This window comes from Staurois parvus, unplaced genomic scaffold (genome assembly GCF_062004578.1).
Source record: "Staurois parvus isolate SC_StPar_1 unplaced genomic scaffold, SC_StPar_1.0 ptg000140l, whole genome shotgun sequence".
Taxonomy (NCBI): Eukaryota; Metazoa; Chordata; class Amphibia; order Anura; family Ranidae; genus Staurois; species Staurois parvus.
This window is the reverse complement of record NW_028317936.1, coordinates 192,063-211,584: the sequence shown is the minus strand read 5'-3', so window position 1 is coordinate 211,584 and position 19,522 is coordinate 192,063. Positions and strand designations below refer to the sequence as shown.

Below are 19,522 nucleotides of genomic sequence, written 5' to 3'. Positions count from 1 at the left end.
TTCCCCTCTCCAATCAACTTTTTAATCAAGGTACGCTGCTCTTCTGAACAATGTCTGGAACAACCCATTTTCCTCAGAATTTAAGAGAGAAATGCACTGTAACCAGCATGTACAACATTTGCTGCCTTCCTTAAATAAGGGCAATAATTGCCATCGGTTTTTCAAAGAATGAATGACCTCACTCATAGAACTCCACACTGCTATTGTTTTGAACATGCCCCTTTCAATTAGTGATTCAATTACATGGAATCAGCAGCATGCACAAACAATGTGGTTGCATAAGTGTGCACTGTGACGGAAAGCGGCGTCCGACTCCCACCCTTCTCACCAACTCGTGACCAAAGGACCAGCCGATCTCAAACCACGCTGTCACTTGCATAACAATGCCACTCTCAGCTGCACCCTGCACAAAGATTTTCCAGCTTGCGGGAATACAATCTATGTGCCAGCAGCCTGAGAGTGATTGTTACTGGGTCAGGTTAATTACGCAATTAAACCTTCACACTGCCACCACCACCTTTATACAGAGAAGGAGGAAACTCACAAATCTTAGCAGCAACACTATGATATTAGTATAAGCATCTGTAATACACACTGTCACCACAGACATATTCAGAGGATTTTTGCATACAGTCTCTTCAAGAGACAGGGATTCTTTAGTTTGCATTAAAAGCTTTAGAGACAGTTCAACACTTTTCAGAAAATAGGATTTTTTACTAAAAAAAAGGTCAAAATGGTGCAATTAAAATATTTACAGAAAAAAGATATAACAAAGATATAAAGAGAACAATAAAACAGAGAAATTAAAGAAAGGAGTTCAGAAGGCAGAATACTTGCAAAAGTCCTTGGTTTGAGCAGAGTCCAATTGTCCGAACAAAAAGGTTACCTTGGCTCTCAAGTCCGATGTTTCCTGATGGATGTTAAAATAGAGCTGCCTTTCTCCAGGCTGTCAGTCTTTTTCTATCATATCAAAGGGGTGTCTCCTTTGATATGATAGAAAAAGACTGACAGCCTGGAGAAAGGCAGCTCTATTTTAACATCAATCAGGAAACATCGGACTTGAGAGCCAAGGTAACCTTTTTGTTCGGACAATTGGACTCTGCTCAAACCAAGGACTTTTGCAAGTATTCTGCCTTCTGAACTCTGACCAATCATCCAGTTTGGGGATGGGTGTTAGGCGGTAACCAAGGTTATGACCCAATCCCTTAAAATTTCATACTAAGGTTAATAACCTTCAATAGGTACCGGTAACATCCTAACAACTGGCAGATTAATATTTAGAATTATATTCCAAACGTAAAGATACCAAACATAACATACCCTTGTCACTCAGGATAAAAAAAAGACTGCTTCTTCTCTCTTGTAGGTACGAATATAGTGATGTAAGGTCTTGTGTGACTCATTAAAATGATCTATCCAAATATATACTTCATATTAATGTGCCCAGTTACTGCTGAAGTTTATGATTTGTATGAAAAATGACTCATTGGAATGTACGTTTTATGGCACGCTCTAGCCCTTATGGCCTAACAGGTCATGACTGACTGAGTTATTGTTTTACGATCGGGGAGAGGAAAGTGGTTTTCAAGCAGACCCCCTGGAACCAGACTAATTAGCGGTTTACAGCCCTGAAGCTGATCTGTGTTTTATTTAGGATAAGAGATCCTTTTGACCTCCGTTCAACTTATAGCTATTCATTCCATTGAAAAGGGAGGACAGGAGAGAGAACATGGCTGAGACCTAACAAGATGGCTGTCACGTACAGCGTCCATGCCTCTATTGTGCACAATCGTCACATGCACACCTTCTTATAACTAGAGATGTAGCTGTGTTCAGAATTAAGCAATCACATTACAAATCATGATAAATAGGAGTCAGTACACACCTGCCATCATTTAACCTGTTCCCAACCGTGCTATAGCCGAAAGACAGCTACAGTGCAGTCGACTAGGTATGGGAGGGTGTCCATGGACGACCTCTCAGAATTGTGCTCCTTCAGGGCGCACAAAATGTGATCGCTGTTTCACATGGCTACGGAACGGGCCAATCACAGCCGCTTATACCACGTGACCAGCTGTGTCCAATCACAGCTGACCACAGAGTAAATAGGAAATGCCGGTTATCGTTAGTCCTCTCCTCACGCTGAAAGCGCGCGAGGAGAGGAGAGCCAGTAAACATTTTGCAGGGGGACTTTTACACTGTTCATCGGAGCACTGATGATCACCCCCCCCCCCCCCATACACTAATGTATTAATGACTCGTATATCCTTTTCCTATACACTGATCTGTATACAGGTCATATAGCCCTTCTCTGTACACTGATGTGTATACAGTCCATATACCCCTTTCCTGTACATGGATGTATACTGTACATGGCTCATATACACCTTTCCTATAAACTGATGTATATGTATGGCTCATATACTCATTTCCTGTACACTTATGTACATACACAGCTTTTATAACCTCTTCCTGTACACTGATGTATATATGGCTCATATATCCCTTCCCTGTACACTGATGTATATACACAGCTTATATACAACTTTCCAGTACAGTCATGTATATACACAGCTCATATACCCCTTTCTTTTACACTGCTGTATATACACAGCTCATATAGCACTTTCCTGTACACTGATGTATATACACAGCTTATATGCCACTTTCCAGTACAGTCATGTATATACACAGCTCTTATAATTCTTTCATGTACACGGATGTATATACACAACTCACATAACCCTATCCTGTACACGGATGTATATACACAGCTCATATACCACTTTCCTGTACACTGATGTATATACATATCTTATATCACCCTTTCCTGTACAGTCATGTATATATACACAGCTCATATAACCCTTTCCTGTACACTGATGGATATACAGTAGCTCATATAACCCTTTCCTGTACAGACATGTATATACACAGCTCTTATAACTCTCTCATGTACACGGATGTATATACACAGCTCATATAGCACTTTCCTGTACACTGATGTATATACACAGCTCATATAGCACTTTCCTGTACACTGATGTATATACACAGCTCATATAGCACTTTCCTGTACACTGATGTATATACACAGCTCATATAGCACTTTCCTGTACACTGATGTATATACACAGCTCATATAGCACTTTCCTGTACACCGATGTATATACACAGCTTATATGCCACTTTCCAGTACAGTCATGTATATATACAGCTCATATAACCCTTTCCTGTACACTGATGTATATACACAGCCTATATACCACTTTCCTGTACACTGACGGATATACAGTAGCTCATATAACCCTTTCCTGTACAGACATGTATATACACAGCTTATATACCACTTTCCTGTACACCAATTTATATACACAGCTCATATAACCCTTTCATATACACTGATGCACAGTGACACTTTGGGGGAGTTGTGCAACCAAATCAATCCATCAAAAAGTGTCAGACACTCAAAAGGGATCTTCAATATCTCCAGTTCATACAGCTGCACCTCCAGTAATGTTGTGTACCTTATCCAGTGCAGAAAATGTAACAAAGGATCCTATGTTGGCGAAACAGGACAGAAGTTGCAAACAAGGATGAATTTGCACAGACATACCATCAAGGAACATAAAGAAGATAACTATTGCACACCTGTGGGACACCATTTTGCACAACCAGACCACACTTTGGGAGACCTCAATGTTTTAGTTCTGAAAGGAAATTTCAAATCCATTCAGGAAAGAAAAAAAAAACTTTTGAACTAAGAATAATTCTATTTGACACAAGCGATAAGGGCCTTAATTTGGACATGGGATTCCTCAATCATTATCCAACATTTTTATGACTCTCTCTGTGATCGTTGTTCTCCCCCCCCCCCCCTTTGCTTTGCTGTATCTTATCTCTAGTTTAACCCTAGGCTTGTGTTTCTGCTTTTTTTTCTCTCATCTCCAACTTCTAACATTCTGCTAAAACATTGTAATAATACTGCTCGGACCTTGAAGAAGGGGACATACCCCGAAAGCTTGTCCTCAATATTGTATGTTAGGGCAAATAAAAAAAGTATCATGGACAGTACTCAATTGTTTCTGTGAGGAGTTTTACTAAAACGGCATGGTGCAAAATCTGCACCAGAAACCAATCAGCTTCCAGGTTTTATCGGCAAAGCTTAACTGAACAAGCTGAAGTTAGAAGCTGATTGGCTACCATGCACAACTGCACCAGATTCTGAGTCCAGTTTTAGTAAATCTCCCCCTTTGTAACCAATGGCGAGTACATAGGAGAAAGCACATTTGTTTCTCCGGAGTTATCTTTTAACCCTTTTACCGACATAAGGCTTATGGCGGTGGTAACATGGGCCTTTAAACACACTCACACACGTATCAGGTGCACCTACAAACAAAAACAACAACTACACATATGCATCAATGCACATGCTGGAGTGTGAGCAATAATTTCAGCGTTATCAATCTCCCTCTTAACTTTAAACTGATGACCTGTAAAGACTTTTAGGCGCTGTTCACATAAAACTTAGCGGGAGCACGGGTTTCCACTAGTGATGTAAATAGCACAGTTCACTTGCAGAGACAGGTGTCGTACATAGGGATGTCCTTTCACATGAATAGGTTGTCCTATGCACAATTGTGGAATCTTAAGGACCAGATTATAGGCACCTAAACGCATGCTGCGCATTTTGCAGCAAATTGGAATCGTGGCCAGAATCATAGCAATTCTGCCTGCGGTTCCAAATTGCCTACAGTGCCTTAAGGCTCAATTACTCATAGCAACCTCATCTTTTAAATTTTACAAGAAAATGGGTAATATATTGCTCTCAGGTGCCCTAAAACTACCTTTTAGTGTTAAACTGAAAATATGGGTTTGACAGTTGTGCTAATATTGTGACATAAAAATTGCAACTACAACTAATTTATTCTCCAGGGTCTCTTTTCTGAAAATGTTGGGGGTGGGGGGGGTTGGTGGTGTTTAACAAATCATGAGGTCTAAAATGTGCTTTTTAACATGTAAAGATCAAAATCAGAATTTCTCTGGCAGCTCACCATGAGAGAAGGGCTATCAGCTTCTTAGGGCTGATTTGGCTAGAATGGTGTTTTCCAAAACTATGACTGGCTACAGTTGTGTGTTACCAACCTATGACTAGCTTCAAGGGTGTGCTCCTAACCTCAGTGGCTTCGGTGGTGTGTTACTGACCTGTAACTGGCTAGAGTGGTGTGGTACCAACCTATGACTGCCTAAATTGGTGTGTTCCTAAGATGCGCCTGGCTTTAGGTATGTATTACCCGCTTGCGACTGGCTTCAGTGGTGTGTTACTAACCTACGACTGGCTAGAGCGGTGTGTTGCCTACCTATGGGTGGCTAGAATGGGGTTTTCCTAACCTACAAGCGGCTTCAGAGGTGCGCTACCGGCCTACAAGCGGCTTCAGAGGTGCGCTACCGGCCTACAAGCGGCTTCAGAGGTGCGCTACCGGCCTACAAGCGGCTTCAGAGGTGCGCTACCGGCCTACAAGCGGCTTCAGAGGTGCGCTACCGGCCTACAAGCGGCTTCAGAGGTGCGCTACCGGCCTACAAGCGGCTTCAGTGGCACGTTAAGACACCTACGGCTGGCTTCATTGACTGGCATCAGTATTGTTGTACCAACCTATGACTGGCTATAATGATCTGTTCCTAACCTATGAGTGGCTTCAGTGGTATATTACTGACCTGCAACTAGCTTCCGTATTGTTACTAACCCAAGTGGTGTTTCACTGACCTGCGGCCCGCTTCACTGGCGTGCAGCCGACCTGCGGCCCGCTTCACTGGCGTGCAGCCGACCTGCGGCCCGCTTCACTGGCGTGCAGCCGACCTGCGGCCCGCTTCACTGGCGTGCAGCCGACCTGCGGCCCGCTTCACTGGCGTGCAGCCGACCTGCGGCCCGCTTCACTGGCGTGCAGCCGACCTGCGGCTGACATTGCCTTGAGTACAGCCATTTCTGAGTACCCAGGGCTGCCTGGGTGTGGAAACACTCCTTTTATGTTGGCGAATATTTACAGCAGAAAGTGTTGGTGTGCTTCAGCCCCCATTATACAGGCAACCAGTAGTTTGCAAAACACTTTACAATATAAAGGAGACAGCACAGTTCCAACACAAATCAGTAGTGCTGGGTTACCAGGGACAGAGAACATTGAAGATCACCATAACAGTCAGGTATTCAGAACGCTCAGCCAATATGGCGGCCTCCAGGTTCTCCTCATAAGACTCTCAATATGAAAACTCTCCGGATTTGGTTTATAGACTTCGAGGAAAGCTCCATTACACAGAATAAAAAATGTCAGCTCACACTGAGAGGACATACCGACCACTCCCTGGGAGGACAGCCCGCCAACTTCAGTCACCAAGCGACGCCCGAAAAGGGCGGGTCAACCCTCAGCACGGCACCTCCCCTTCTATCCCGCCTCTCACCACTTCCCCACCCTCAGATACTACGAGAGGAGAGAGAGACGGAGCCACGCCAAGCAGCAGCCTCCAGGTGAGAACCTGACTGCCGGACACCGCCGATGACCTCCCTTCTCACCTCACACCTCTGTCCAGATTCCCGCGCTTTAAGCCTCGCTTTTCTATTGGCTGGCGACCCCCTTGCACCGCCGGCCTTGCGTGCACCGAGAGTGGGCGGGCCTTTGGCCGTTAGACTGTTTTGCCGCCCATTTTCGTAGTAGTGTGTGTAAGGGAGAGCGGGCCGGGCAGACTCTGAGAGGAATTTACTAAGATGGGTGTACAGATCACCGAGTCCCGGTCTCCTCATGTATTGTCCGTCATTACCATAAAGGGGGTAGGGGCACGTGTCAGTGACAACCAGGAACTCTTCCAGGTGTTGTCACCCAGTGAGATTGTTGAGGCGAGTTCAGATTTGACAGAAAACATTTCATACGTAGAATATCACCATATTCACCTGGTTCACGAGCGCCTATGGCAAAGTTGCCTTTTTGAACCCCCACCCCTAGCAAATCCAGCATTGTTGGAGTAACACAGCGGCTAAATGGTTAGCACTTCCGCCTGGCAGTACTCGGGTCTTTGGTTCAAATCCCAACCACAGCACCTCCTGCCTGGAGTTTGCATGTTCTCCCTGTGCCTGTGTGGGTTTCCTCCGGGTACTCCGGTTTCCTCCCACACCCCAAAGACATGCTGGTAGGTTAATTGGCTCCTGTCTAAATTGTCCCTAGTATGTGTATGTATGAATGTGAGTTACAGACCTTAGATTGTATGCCCCTTGAGGGTTAGGGACTGATGTGACTACAATATATATGTAAAGTGCTGCGTAAATTGACGGCGCGATATAAGTACCTGAAATAATAAATATATAGAATAAGCCGCCCCTGGCCTGTGCCACCATCTTGTATAACGACATCATCATTATAGAACAGGGGTGCCCAACCTGTGGCCCTTGTAGCCCTCAGATATGGCCCTTGACCTCAAACCAGGTAAGCGCACTTCTAGTATATGCTGAGGGTTCGTATGCCACACCACACCCGCAAATAGAAGACTATGGCAAAATGCAGCTAATCCGCAGGTGCACTGCGCTGAACCACAGTGCGGGTAATCTGCAGCACAGTGCCGACCAGTCATGTACCTGGTACCTCGCCGCTCTTCAGGTGATTGTACCAGGATGAGGCCTGCAGCTGTGGCTCTCTTAAATAACGCTCTGACCCGCTAACTAGCCACTCGATCGTTATTACGGTTAGTGGGAGGGGGTGTTGTCTCCCCTCCCGCAGCTAGCTCAGGATCTCCCACCCCACCTCCCACAGCTTGCTCGGGATCTCCCACCCCACCTCCCACAGCTTGCTCGGGATCTCCCCCCTCCCACAGCTTACTCGGGATCTCCCGTCCGGCCCCCTCCCGCAGCTTGCTCGGGATCTCCCGTCCGGCCCCCTCCCGCAGCTTGCTCGGGATCTCCCGTCCGGCCCCCTCCCGCAGCTTGCTCGGGATCTCCCGTCCGGCCCCCTCCCGCAGCTTGCTCGGGATCTCCCGTCCGGCCCCCTCCCGCAGCTTGCTCGGGATCTCCCGTCCGGCCCCCTCCCGCAGCTTGCTCGGGATCTCCCGTCCGGCCCCCTCCCGCAGCTTGCTCGGGATCTCCCGTCCGGCCCCCTCCCGCAGCTTGCTCGGGATCTCCCGTCCGGCCCCTTCCCGCAGCTTGCTCGGGATCTCCCGTCCGGCCCCTTCCCGCAGCTTGCTCGGGATCTCCCGTCCGGCCCCTTCCCGCAGCTTGCTCGGGATCTCCCGTCCGGCCCCCTCCCGCAGCTTGCTCGGGATCTCCCTTCCGGCCCCCTCCCGCAGCTTGCTCGGGATCTCCCGTCCGGCCCCCTCCCGCAGCTTGCTCGGGATCTCCCTTCCGGCCCCCTCCCGCAGCTTGCTCGGGATCTCCCGTCCGGCCCCCTCCCGCAGCTTGCTCGGGATCTCCCGTCCGGCCCCCTCTCGCAGCTTGCTCGGGATCTCCCGTCCGGCTCCCTCCCGCAGCTTGTTCGGGATCTCCCGTCCGGCCCCCTCCCGCAGCTTGCTCGGGATCTCACGTCCGGCCCCCTCCCGCAGCTTGCTCGGGATCTCCCGTCCGGCCCCCTCTCGCAGCTTGCTCGGGATCTCCCGTCCGGCCCCCTCCCGCAGCTTGTTCGGGATTTCCCGTCCGGCTCCCTCCCGCAGCTTGTTCGGGATCTCCCGTCCGGCCCCCTCCCGCAGCTTGCTCGGGATCTCCCGTCCGCCCCCTCCCGCAGCTTGCTCGGGATCTCCCGTCCCACTGGGAAATCAGAGTGACCAGCACTTAAAAGCATTCAGAAACACTGATCTTGGGGTTTTGAATGCTTTTAAGTGCCGAGGAGGGATTTGGGGGTTTTACGGAGCCCCAGATCCCTCCATAAAAAGGACCTGTCACTGCCTATTGCTGTCACAAGTGATGTTTACATTCCTTGTTACAGAAATAAAAGTGATTCAAAAAATTTTAAGAAATTGTGTAAAAATAAAAAAAAAAATATATAAAAATTAAAAAAAAAAAATTAAAGTGCCCCCGTCACACCATGCAATGCACGCGTGTAAACACTGATTGTCCCACACATGTGAGGTATCACCGCGAACATCAGATCTTGGGCAGTAATTTTAGCACCAGATCTCCTGTGTAAATCTAAAGTGGTAACCTGTAAAGGATTGTAAAGCGTTGCCTATGGATAGTAAAATTTACATCAATTGTTGGTTGCATGGGCGTGTGCAATTTTGAAGCGTCACATGTTTGGTATCTACTGTATTTACTCAGCATGGCATCATCTTTTATATTTTACAAAAAAGTTGGGTTATGTATTTTTTTTCCATTAAAATTCAAAGAAGTGTATTTTTTTCCCCAAAAACTGTTTTTGAAAAACCTCTGCGCAAATGCCGTGTGAAATTTAAAAAAAAATGAAAAAGCCACCAAAGTTATTCTCTATGCCTCTCCTTTAAAAAAAATATATAATATTTGGGGGTTCTAAGTCATTTTCTAGCAAACCAAAAACAAATGTTACATGTAAACAAAAAGTGTAAACTTATCCTCACCCTTTCACTGCCAGAGACTATTTTGCGTTCTGTGTACACTTGTTTAAAAATTAATTTTCAGCTTGAAGGTTAGATAAAACCTCCCAAGTGTGATTTATTTTCTGAGAAGAGACACTAGAGAATAAAAGAATATAAAGGTGAAGAATACTTTTGCTGTATATTCCTTTGCTGTTTAAAGTGCGAGGAAGACACTGTGAGCTTTGGAGCACCATGGGTCTAGCTCCAGGGGAAATAAACCTAGGCCTGGACTAGAGAATAACATATTTACATTTTTAATAAAGCAGAAATCCTGGCAAAAACTTTTTGAACCATGCAGTGCACTTCATGGGCTAACTGCTCATTTTTGTCTGGGGGTGATAACAGTGAAGATAAACTTACCGAATCCGCTGATCCTCGGAGCTTAAGACCGGTCCCTGCTGCTCCCTCCCCACACGCTAGCGGTCTTGTGAATGGACTGTTCCTGACATGAACACATCCATAGACTGGCTCCGGGCATGAGGACAGCAGGAACAGTTCACTAGTGGACATGGGGGAGCGGAGGGTTTCCAGAGGATCAGAGGACAGGGTAAGTATACAGTTGTGTTCAAAATAATAGCAGTCAGACATCACTAACCGGATCAATCACTGTTTTTGGTAGAAATGATATTTCTACATGGCAAATAATTTCCTAGCAGGTGTAGTAGAGTAATAGAAATCCAACAGACCCAACAGTCATGACATGCATGCTGCTGATTGTGTGTAATTGAATCACTAATTGAAAGGGGCATGTTCAATATAATAGCAGTGTGGAGTTCTATTAGTGAGGTCATTCATTCTTTGAAAAACAGGTGGCAATTATTGCCCTTATTTAGGAAGGAAGGCAGCAAATGTTGTACATGCTGGTTACAGTGCATTTCTCTCTGAAATTCTGAGGAAAATGGGTCGTTCCAGACATTGTTCAGAAGAACAGTGTACCTTGATTAAAAAGTTGATTGGAGAGGGGAAAACATATAAAGAAGTGCAGAAAATGATCGGCTGCTCAGCTAAAATGATGGCAAATGCTTTAAAATGGCAACCAAAACCTGAAAGATGTGGAAGAAAGAGAAAAACTACCATTCGAATATATAGAAGAATAGCCAAAATGGCTAGGACTCAGCAAACAATCAGCTCCAGGAAGATGAAAGAAGGTGTGACGTTCCCTGTGAGGACTGTTACAATTAGAAGGCGCCTATGTGAAGCCAAGCTATCTGCAAGAAGCCCCCGCAAAGTCCCACTGTTGGAAAAAAGACGTGCTGAAGAGGTTACAATTTGCCAAAGAGCACATTGACTGGCCTAAAGAGAAATGGCGCAACATTTTGTGGACTGATGAAAGTAAGATTGTTCTTTTTGGGTCTAGTGGGCGGAGACAGTTTGTCAGACGACCCCCAAACACTGAATTCAAGCCACAGTACACTGTGAAGACCGTGAAGCATGGTGGTGCAAGCATCATGATATGGGGATTTTTCTCATACTACGGTGTTGGGCCTATTTATCGCATACCAGGGATCATGGATCAGTTTGAATACATCAGAATACTTGAAGAGGTCATGCTGCCTTATGCTGAAGAGGAAATGCCCTTGAAATGGGTGTTCCAACAAGACAACGACCCCAAACACGCCAGTAAACGCGCAACATCTTGGTTCCAGACCAACAAGACTGACGTTATGGAGTGGCCAGCCCAATCCCCGGATCTTAATCCAATAGAAAACTTGTGGGGTGACATGAAAAATGCAGTTTCTGAGGCAGAACCAAGAAATAGAGAAGAACTGTGGAATGTGGTCCAATCATCCTGGGCTGGAATACCTGATCACAGGGGCCAGAAGTTGGGTGACTCCATGCAACACAGATGTACAGCAGTTCTCAGAAACAGTGCGACTACAACCAAATATTCATGAAGTCATTCAAAGGAAAGCAAAATCTTCAAACATTTCTCAGTTTATATAGTGAATGTTTGAGTTTGTAAAGAAGAATACAAACACTGCTAATTTTTTAAACAGTCTAATATTCACTTTTCTTCAATTTTTTTTTTTTAGAGGAACAACACAAATTTGATCTATTTTTCTTCATGTTTTGATTTGGAATAGAATGTGTCGTGTTCCCAATGCATTTGTGTGGATGGAAATTAAAGCTATTAGAAAGATTTTGAGCTTTATTCACTTTTTTCAACGCACTGCTATTATTTTGAACACAACTGTAGCTCTTCCCTAAATCCCTGGACAAACTGAGTGCCTGCACTGCATGGAAAAATTAAAAAAAACTTACATGGAGTTCTACTTTAGGTAAAATTTCAGTAAAAATATACATGAAAGTTCATTTTAGGACACACAAATGCAATAGATTACCTGATTTTTGGTAAAAAAAAATATGAAAGAGTAGGTTGCACCAAGTAAATAGATACCCAACATGTCAAGCTTTTGTCAGCGTGTCAATTATGTGTACCTCTGAAATGGCAATAAACTTTGGTACCCCATATTTTACAGAGGAAACACTTTAGAAAAGCCCCTACAGGTCATCAGTTTAGAGAGAACTGTGAATAATGAGCCTAGAATTATTCATCTCACTCTGGCGTGTGCATCAATATGTAACATATGTAGCCCAATCAATGTTTATACGAGTAGGCGTCCCCGACACATTATTTTTATTTATGTATTTCAGGTACTTATATAGCACCATCAATTTACACAGCACTTTACATATATATTGTACATTCACATCAGTCCCTAACCTTCAAGGGGTGTACAATCTAAGGTCCCTAACTCACATTCATACATACACATACTAGGGCCAATTTAGACAGGAGCCAATAAGCATGTCTTTGGAGTGTGGGAAGAAACCAGAGGACCCGAAGGAAACCCATGCAGGCAGAGGCAGAACATGCAAACTCCAAGCAGGAGGTGCTGTGGCTGGGATTCGAACCAACGACCGGAGTACTGCCAGGTGGAAGTGCTAACCATTTAGCCACTGTGCTTCCCCATGCATTCACAGTTGTGTGTGTGGGGGGGGGGGGGTTGAGCTCAAACATTTTGGGGGAGGATTATAAGTGCTTGTTAACCTCTTCCCACCAGTCGCATGCATATATGCAGTCTTTTGGTGGGTGGGCTTTGATGCCGAGCGGCCACATATATGCAGGTACAATATATGTAAATAGTTTACTTTGCTGAGAGCACGTTCCCACCACAGTGACTGAAATGTCATGGAAAGCTCCCGATGCATACTTGCAATCGGGAGTTGTAGATCATGTGACCACCATGACAGCAGTCACATGATCAGAATGTCCACCTCTGCCTCTCGGCATTTCGATCCACCTAAAGGGCCAGGAGCCGGTGCCAGGACGGGGTTAAAGCATAAACATTTAATTGTTTAGACATTTTTTTGTTACTAAACTTTTTTTCATCACATATAGGACAAAAAGTCCCCATTTTGTGATGGATTTTATAATAACAGGTTTTCTTTAACCACTACGGCTCTCACACCTATTCAACCCCTATGGACCAGAGCGATTTTTAAATTTCTGCTATGGGCCTGTTTATTTGGTGATAACTTTGTCATTACTTAAAATAAAAACATAATGCATATATATATTTTTTTTTTTAAGGACAATTAAGGCTTTCTTTTTGTGAATATTGTCTTGCAGCAATTTTTTTTTTCGTAATCCTAATTTATTAAAATGTAAAGAAATGCACTCTTTTTTTGAGCAGTGTTAGTTTTAAAATAAATAGTGTTACTGCACATAAAAAGTGCAAGTTTTATCCTGGAATTTGTCCTGTTTAAAACGGTAGTAAACCGCACCTAAAAAAAATAAAAAAAAATCCCCTGCAAGGTAATGTCACAATGTGCTAATATGCATCACATACTGCCACATTATGAAGGACTTACCTTAAAACGAAGCCTTCCAGTGACACACTGTCACCACTGCAGAGGATTCCGCCGATACCCGGTCTTCCTTCCGGGTTTGCAAACTCAGGCCATCTGACTGGCCGAGTTGCAATAACGTTCCGGGCCACAGCACGCTGCTCTGAAGGAATGGCACAAGTATGCTGTCCCTTCAAAGCACATGCACCGCCTGTCAGAGTGAAGATCTCCTAAACATGTTTTGGAGATTATTATTATACAGTATTTATATAGCACCAAAGGGTATGCTCAGCGCTGTACAGTAGCAGGGGGATATTAATTTTACCTACAAGTAATCTTTATTGTAAATTTACCTGCAGGTAAAAGTATACAAAACGAGTTTACTACCACTTTAAAACGACACTAAAATTATGATCCTGGTACAAATCATTGCAAAGCTATTTACAAATGAAGTAAAGGGAATTTTAAGTGAATGTTAAAGGTGTAAAATTATTAACAAACAAATAGAAAAAAAGTTTGAATATCATTCGTTCATAAAATGGAAATAAACAACAACAAAAACCAAGGAAAATAATAATTAAATAGAGAAGTAGTATAAGGAGTTAATTAGGGCTGATTAGAGTAAATGAAGGGTTAAACAGTTGTTAAACAGAGAAACGTTTAATTTAAAAAAAAATAGATAATTTTTTTTTTTACTTGTCAGGTTGCTTTTATTGACTTTATTTGCAGATGGAAGTTCATCCCTTTGATCTGTAGAATAAACATACAAAATGAAACAATGTTTCTTTGTATGTTGCTGGTCAGCAATGTTATGGTAAACATTGCTAGACTGCTTTCTTTTTTGACAGCTCCACCTGTCGGAACGTTCTCTGTGCTTGGCGATGCCGCTTTGATTATTCAGAGCTGAATTGCCAAGTACTGGGACAAGGAAGGTCCTAGCAGCAGGGCAGGAGGACTGGACGTGCTACACACACCTTGTGTACAATACTTAAATTTTTTTGGGGGTGTGTGTGTAACACGCCCAGAGTCTCCAACTGGTTAATGAGAGATCCAGAGTCCTGAAGTCCCACATCACTGGTTTTTCAATAAAGCTAATGGAGCCCAAATTGTGACAGCAGCACCCGGAAGTGGAGTTTTGCCTTAACAGGAAGGGGAGATCAGTGAGAGGACATTTACTGATCTCCCTCCCCTCTACTTGACAGCACTGGCCATGTCAGTCACAGGTCCACTGATAGGTGCCAAGAGCGCAGGAAACATGGCAGGGTGGAAAGGGGGGCAGTTACAAGGGTGTGTGGAAGCAATCCAGTGGCTGCAAAGCTGCAGGATCGCTTCCATCTGACAACCAACAATTAGCTTGTCAGATTTACAGACACAGCCTCTGGGAGTGTGTGTAAAACACCCAAAGTCACTGATATACAACATATGTCCGAGACAGTTAAAGGGTTAAAAAAACATTCACACACCAGTGAATCCAGAATTGTCTGGTGTAAAATGCCGCAAAAGGGCTTGCACCACCATCTTTTATACTGACATCAGCATAGAAGATATCCAGCTGGTCTTTAATAGTTTGTTAAACCAGCTCCCTAATGATGCATGGCGGGGATCAGCCGACGCATTGTGGAAGAGATTGACCCAAAGCCTCTTGGGATGCATAGCGTCATGGAGAGGTGGGGACACAAAAAAAGAAGAAAAGAGCCTCTAAGTTCAGTATAACGGATATTTATTCAGGAACAATGTAAAAACACATACATGGTAAAAGGGTAAAGAAAGCTTGTTGGTGTAATGGGAGTATCAATGATGACTGAGTCCTCGCTGAGAATGCCGTGGTCCGCGCTAGGGGAGACTGTAGATGAACAAGAGAAGCCAGCCGGCGTGTGTAAGTCTCGGAAGATGGCGTTGGGATGCACCCTGGAGCGCAACGTCGGCGTCAGCGTGATGACATAGGAGAGACCAGCATGCAGTGCGACGAGTTTCGGAGCATGCACAAGGCCAGTGGAAGGCAAGCACGCTCCCTTCTCAAGCATAGGCTGATGCAATCATGGGAAGGATGTGGGTGTGTGTATATATAGGGAGAACCCTTGTGACGATTACCAATAATGAATGGCAATGGTAAAAACATCTTGAATAAAATGTACATAGCAAAATTACTGAAGGAGGTAATAAAATAATAAAAAATAAATTATAATCATGAAAAAAAATGTGTATATATAGAGAAGCATACATGAGAAATATATATAATAAACAAATGAATGTATACATATATATGGAGTATATAGAAGACACATATGCACTTGTAAATAAGGGAATAGATATGTTATTCATGAAAAATGCTAATTATAAAGTTAAAATTGTAATAATACAATGTATTGGTAACTGTAGGGAGTAATTAATAATAATAAAAACTAGTAAATGGTAAATAAATAATAATAATAAGGCTATGGTGATCAGTTTGGAAATATTAGCAAATGGCCCATATGTAAAATGACATTCTAGGATGGTGCTGACATCTAATTCCTCATTAAGTCCACCCGAGGACAATGTGTCCAACATAAAGATCCAGTATGTTTCTTGGCAGCACAACCTTAAAAAACGCTCAGATTCAGAAAGATGTTTAGATATGGCTTCTGTGATCCAAACATTTAAACAAGTTGTGGATTTCTGATGGAATTCCAAAAAATGACCGGGGACACTGTGGTTTATCCTTACCATCTTCAATGAGTCGACGATGTTCCCCCAATCTAACACGCTATGGTCTAATAGTGCGGCCTGTATAAAATAGGCCGCATGGGCAAGTCAGCCAGTAGACTACATAATCAGTAGAACAGTTATAGAAATCACTCAAAACATACCGTATTTTTCGCCGTATAAGACGCACCTGACCATAAGACGCACCTAGGTTTTAGAGGCAGAAAACAGGAAAAAAAAAAATTCTGAACTAATGGACTGCAGACATAGTACAGGAGATGACCAGAGACTGCGGACAGCACAGGGATGACCAGAGACTGCGGACAGTACAGGGATGACCAGAGACTGCGGACAGCACAGGGATGACCAGAGACTGCGGACAGCACAGGGATGACCAGAGACTGCGGACAGTACAGATGACTGCTGACCTTTGGGGAGGGAGGGGGAGCGGGTACTTGAATTTGACAGGTACCCGCTCTTACTTCCGCAGAGTTGTTCTTTGATCTTACCTGTTCCTCGATCCAGCCGTGCGCTGTCTTCCCGGCTTCTGTAATGGCGCTCGGCATGACAGCCGGGTGCCCAGTGCGCATGAGAGAGAAGCACTTGCGCTTTGTGATTGGTCCGGCGGCTTCTGGGATCTGTCATGTGTCCCAGGTACCGCCTTACCATTCACAAAAAGCACCGCTTCTTGCGCATGCGCACTTGGCACCCGGCTGTCATGCCCAGTGCCCACACTACAGAAGCCGGGAAGACAGCACGCCGCTGGATAGAGGAACAGGTAAGGTCCCGCTGCAGAGCTGAGCGGCCGGCCCGGTATTCTGACCAGGCCGCGGTGGAAATACCGGACCGGCCACAACATATTCGCCCCATAAGACGCACTGACATTTCCCCCCCAGTTTTGGGGAAGAAAAAGTGCGTCTTATACGGCGAAAAATACGGTAGGTTTTGCCCTTGGTTGTAAAGGTTTTTTGACCGTGCTCTACAAATTTACAAGTCTTGCACATCGCTTCTTTACATTGATACATGCCTTTTATTGGTAGTAGGCAAAGTGGATTCTTGGTAAGCAAAGAAGGATTGTATTTGTTAGGAGCTAATTTGTTTTTCAGGCTAGAGGCCTTTCTGTAAATGAATCTAAGTTGTCTATAGCATCCAGCAGATGAGGGTCTTGTGCTCCCAAGAAACATACTGGGTCTATGTTGGACATATTGTCCCCAGGTGGACTTAATGAGGAATTAAATGTCAGCACCATACTATAATGTCATTTTACATATGGGCCATTTGCAAATATTTCCAAACTGATCACCAAAGCCTTATTTATTATTAATTATTTATTTACTATTTATTAGTTATTATTTACTCCCTACAGTTACCAATACATTGTATTCTTACAGTTTTAACTTTAGCATTTTTTATGAGTAACATATCTATTCCCTTATTTACAGGCAGTGGCGGACTGACAACTCATGGGGCCCCCGGGCAATAGGGGATCATGGAGCCCCTGTGTCCTTGTCCACACTAAAAGCACACCCAAAAAGCCTATAAAAAAGGTACCAGGGGCATTTCATGGGGCCCCCTACTGACCCTGGGCTCTCGGGCAGTGCTCGAATGGTCAGTCCGCCCCTGTTTACAAGTGCATAAATGTATCTTCTATATACTCCATATATATTTATTATATATATATTCCTCATGTATGCTTCTCTATATATACAGTTTTTTCCATTACTATTAATTTAATAATTTTTTAATTCTTTTTTTTTTCATTATTATCATTTATTTTTTATTATTTTATTACCTCCTTCAGTAATTTTGCTATGTACATTTTATCCAAGATGTTTTTACCATTGCCATTCATTATTGTTAATTGCCACTAGGGTTCTCCCTATATATACACACACCCACATCCTTCCCATGATTGCATCAGCCTATATATGAGAAGGGAGCTTGCTTGCCCTCCATTGGCCTTGCGCATGCTCCAAACCGCATCGCACTGCATGCTGGTCTCCCCTATGTCATCACACCGACATTGCGCTCCAGTGTGCATCCCAACACCATCTTCTGAGACTTACACACGCCGGCCGGCTTCTCTTGTTCATCTAGTCTCACAGGTAGTATGGACCACGACATTCTCAGCGAGGACTCGGTCATCATTGATACTCCATTACACCAACAGGCTTTCTTTACCCTTTTACCATGTGAGTGTTTTTACATTGTTCTTGAATAAATGTCCTTTATACTGCACTTAGAGGCGCTTTTCTTCTTCCTTTGTCTTCACCCAGAGCTTGCTACAGCCTCAAGAGCTTGCCCTAGTGCTATATGGACTTATTTATATTGGACTTTATCATGCACTTTTCTCTTGTCTCTTGACATTAGGATTTGGGGAATCTGTTTGTGCTGATGTTTTGGGTTTTTTGTTTTAGCTTCATGGAGAGGTGGGGCCTGGGACCCCCCAGAAAAGTCCATCACACCCCCCCCCCCAAAAAAAAGAAAAATGCAACAATCTGACCATACGATTCTTTACAGAATCTGACAATATGATTACACAAATGAAACGCACCAGTGTGAACCGAGGCTTAACGTGGAACTATACTCCCCTCAGTAGGTGCCAAATATGTACTACACTAAAGCTGCGCTTGCAGAGCTCAGTGTACACTGCAAACACGCTTTAATGCAGAAGAGTCATAGTACACGGCTCATGAAAATTAAAGGCACACTTTTTAATCAGAATATAGCATCAAGTCAATTAAACAAAGGAAGAAACACAATGTAGACTGTGATGCAAGTTTAATGGTTGAAATATAAGAAATATAGGAAACTCACATGTTCATTGATAAATAACAGGCTCATCATAAATATAGATGCTCAGTCTGCCTCATTGCCTAGATGGTAAGCCGCAGTGGAATGTATCACAGTAGAACAGTGGAGAGCGCTGAAGGTGGAGGAGATCGCCAGGATATACTGGGCTGTGGTGGCCCACTGTGGGATTCCAAGCGGTGGTATCGGCGTCTGACGTCATCCAAGTGTGATGCATTTCTGAGCATGCACAAGGTCCGACATAGACCAGCGCGCTCCTTTCTCAAGCATGTACCGGTAATGCAGTAAGAGCCTTATATGGGGAACAGGGAGGGTTGGTGGGAGGGGAAAAGGAGGAGGTTGACAGGGGAACAGGTAACGAGCTGGATTAAATAGCTAATGGTATCGTGAATCCATAAACTAACATGTAAAAAGCAAATATATATTCAAAGAGATTAAAAAAATTAAATAAATGCATATATAAAAATAAATAGTTAATAAATAATGAAATAATTGGGATGGTGTGGTATAACCAATACTATATGATATTGCATGGGTCTCATGGGCATAGAAAGTAAATGAATAAATGTGTATACATATATACATCAACATCCAG

At 44.0% G+C, this 19,522-nt stretch overlaps 1 protein-coding gene across 2 annotated transcripts in view; it reads left to right on the top strand.

Annotated features, from left to right (window-relative positions):
• Positions 1–6,400: 6,400 nt before the first annotated feature.
• The window catches only part of EMD (emerin), a 90,227-nt gene continuing 77,105 nt past the window's right edge, over positions 6,401–19,522 (top strand). For both annotated transcript variants that reach the window (XM_089673527.1, XM_089673526.1), the window contains exon 1: positions 6,401–6,520. The gene's annotated coding sequence lies outside the window, so the exon portion shown is untranslated. The remainder of the gene's footprint in view (positions 6,521–19,522) is intronic.